At 51.2% G+C, this 2,917-nt stretch overlaps 1 protein-coding gene across 1 annotated transcript in view; it reads right to left on the bottom strand.

Moving 5' to 3' along the window:
- Positions 1–957, bottom strand: part of imp4 (IMP U3 small nucleolar ribonucleoprotein 4) — a 27,777-nt gene extending 26,820 nt beyond the window's left edge. The window contains exon 1 of the mRNA XM_048619885.1: positions 827–957. The gene's annotated coding sequence lies outside the window, so the exon portion shown is untranslated. The remainder of the gene's footprint in view (positions 1–826) is intronic.
- Positions 958–2,917: the final 1,960 nt, after the last annotated feature.

A 2,917-nucleotide genomic window follows, 5' to 3' on the forward strand; every position in this document is an offset into this window, starting at 1 on the left:
GCATCAGAGGAGCCTTCCTGCTCCTCTGATGCTGCTTGGCCTGCTGTGTTCATCCAGCTCTACACCTTGTTATCTCAGATTCTCCAGCATCTGCAGTTCCTGTTATCTCTGGTTGTCTGACCTGTCCGGCGAACTCAATGGGTGCCGGTGAACGAAGTGGCTATCGCGATTGGTGTAGCTGCATGTCAATCATGGGGAAAAGGACAAAAGATGATCGGTCTCGAGCCCTGTCAGTCAGAGGTTGGCTGGGGGCGGGAAATACGAGAGCCGTTCGTCGATTGGATTTCAGACCGGTCACCGGGGCTAAGAGGACGGGGATTACGCGAACTGTATTGCATTTGGTTTAGAGGGCCGTCAATCAGAGGCTAATGGGCGGGTTTAACGTGATCCGCATTCTGATTGGACGGCTGTGGTCAGGCGTTCCCCGCCCCCAAAGTCTGTCAATGCGTCCAAGACACTAATTGAATCACACATCAGGGGTCCACAATCCCCTCCTTTTCGATCCCTAGGTCAATTTCACCAGTCTTCCTCTGTGTACGTAGAGTCATACCCCAGGGGAACAAGGTCTCATGGTTAAGCATTCTTTCTCATCATAGTCAGGACTGTTGGATATATAACGGGGAAACATGGGAACAGGTTTTTGTCGCCCCCTCCCCCCACTCCGGGGGTGGTGGCGGCGATAGCGCATATTAGGCGGGTCACAAGAATGCAGACTACAATTACAACAAGGATGGTCCCATAGTGGGTCAGGGTGCTCCACCAAGTCCCAAATGGCCATCACCACCCAGGCTCTGGGAGGGTTGAAGTTATGGAATTGCTCCCTTACCTCTTTTATTTTGCTGACAGCTTGCTGAACATGATCCGACGCGATACCCCACCCAAATAGTCCATGTACTGTAAACACCAGGATCCTCACTGTTTGTCCCCCGTGGGTGGACCTGTAACAGTGGTTCCGGATCCTGGTTTACAACGTGTCCCGTGAGTCCAGTCCGGCTTGCCTTGCACTTTGACAGCTGTGCGGGTCGTCAGTAGTACTTGATAGGGTCCTTTCCACTTCGGAGAGAGAGAGCCTTTTTTGAGTGATTGGATATACACAAAATCACCAGGTTTGAACGGATGCGTATTCCCTTCCTTGGGCTTTGGCAGTACCTCTAATACCTTCGCATGTTTGGACTAAGCTGCCTCACTCAGGTCCTGTGCATACTGCAGGGTTTTCTCATTGACCCATATTAGTGCTATGTTGGCCCCGGTCATCGGGGGCTTGGTGCCGGTGGTCATGGGTCTTCCCATTAAAACTTCAAATAGGTTCAGGCCTGTTGTTTCATTAAGTTGGTTTCTTAAGGTATACAGAGTGGTGGATAGGGCTTCAGGCCACTTCAATCCAGTCTCTTGGCATACTTTAGCCAGGGTATTTTTCAATGTCCCATTGATTCTTTCTGCCACCCCCGAGTACTGGGGTGATACGGTATGTGCACTTTCCATTTGAACCCTAATACCTGAGTCAGAGCCACTATCAACTTTCCTGTAAAGTGCGTCCCTCTATCACTATTTGTATTGTGGGATGATGTCTTTCATTAGACGTTTTACCGCTGTCCTGGCATCACCTTTTCTAGTAGCAAAAGCCTCTATCCATTTTGAAAACATTTCCACTATCACCAATATGTATTTGAATCCTCCAGAGGCCGGCATGTGCACAAAATCTGTCTGATTTGTCCAAAGGGTCCTGCCAGTACTGGCAAGTGGTCAAATTTGGCTGGGGTCTTCCCTCTATTATACTGTTGGCAAATACTACAAGTTTCAGTTACCTGTTGAATAGCAGTCATTATTCCTGGCGCTAACCATTGCTTATGTACCACACGGGCAAGTGCATGAGGAGACCTTTTGGGTGGACCACCCTGCCAACGGGGTGTCTCCATAGATTATCAGAATCCTGTAGACAACCATCCTGAACCCAGTTTACTTTTTCTTGTTCACTGGCCCCTTCCTGGGCCTGTACTGCAAACGCCAAATCAATGGCCTCAGGCAAATTTTGGCATACGAAAGATCAAACAACTGTTGCTCGGGATAGAGCAGCTATCTTAGTCACTTCGTCTGTGGCAGCATTGCCTAGCGAGTCTTCATCTTGTGCTTGTGTGTGCGCCTCGCACTTGATAATGGCTGGCCTACTGGAGAGAAGGACGGCTCGGGGCAAGTTACTTGTGAGGGTAGCATGCTGAATGGGCTTACCGGAGGAGGTGATAAATCCGCGGTGCTGCCACAAGGTCTCATAATTGTGCACCACTCCGAATGCACACTGTGAATCAGTGTAGATATTAGCAGTCTGACCCCCAGCGAGAATAAAAGTGCGGGTGAGTGCGAACAGCTCGGCTGCTTGCGCGGAGGTGCCGGGGGCAGAGCAAAGGCTTCCAGTATTTCAAAAGGGGTGACGACTGCATACCCAGCCAGTGTGGCGGTGTCATAAGGCCGGTATGAGGAACCATCGGTGAAAAGCACCAAATCCGGATTGTCCAGGGTGTGGATTGTAAGTCAGGGCGGGGAGACGTGACAGAATCAAGCAGTCGTGCTCATTTTCGTCTGTCTCACCACTGTCAGGGAGAAGGGTGGTGGGTACTACAATCTGGCTGATGGCGTGTAGGTCCTGGACAAAGCGCCACTCGTCCTTCCATCCAGGCTTTGGGATAGGTAGTATGGGAGTGTTGCAGGGGCTGTGGGTAGGGCACAAAATGCCCTGAGCGAGTGGTGCCTCGATGACCGGCCTTATCCCCTCGTCTGCCTCTTCTTTGACAAACTGTACCGTTTAATAGAGGGTACGGCAGCCCCAGCCTGAACATTCACCCGATGTGGCGGGGCCCAGGAGACCAGGCCAACATGGTTCATGTGCAGTGCCCACAGGGAGAAAGGGACAGTCTGCAGGGGG

The sequence above is a fragment of the Rhincodon typus genome, chromosome 44 (genome assembly GCF_021869965.1).
Source record: "Rhincodon typus isolate 14 chromosome 44, sRhiTyp1.1, whole genome shotgun sequence".
Taxonomy (NCBI): domain Eukaryota; kingdom Metazoa; phylum Chordata; class Chondrichthyes; order Orectolobiformes; family Rhincodontidae; genus Rhincodon; species Rhincodon typus.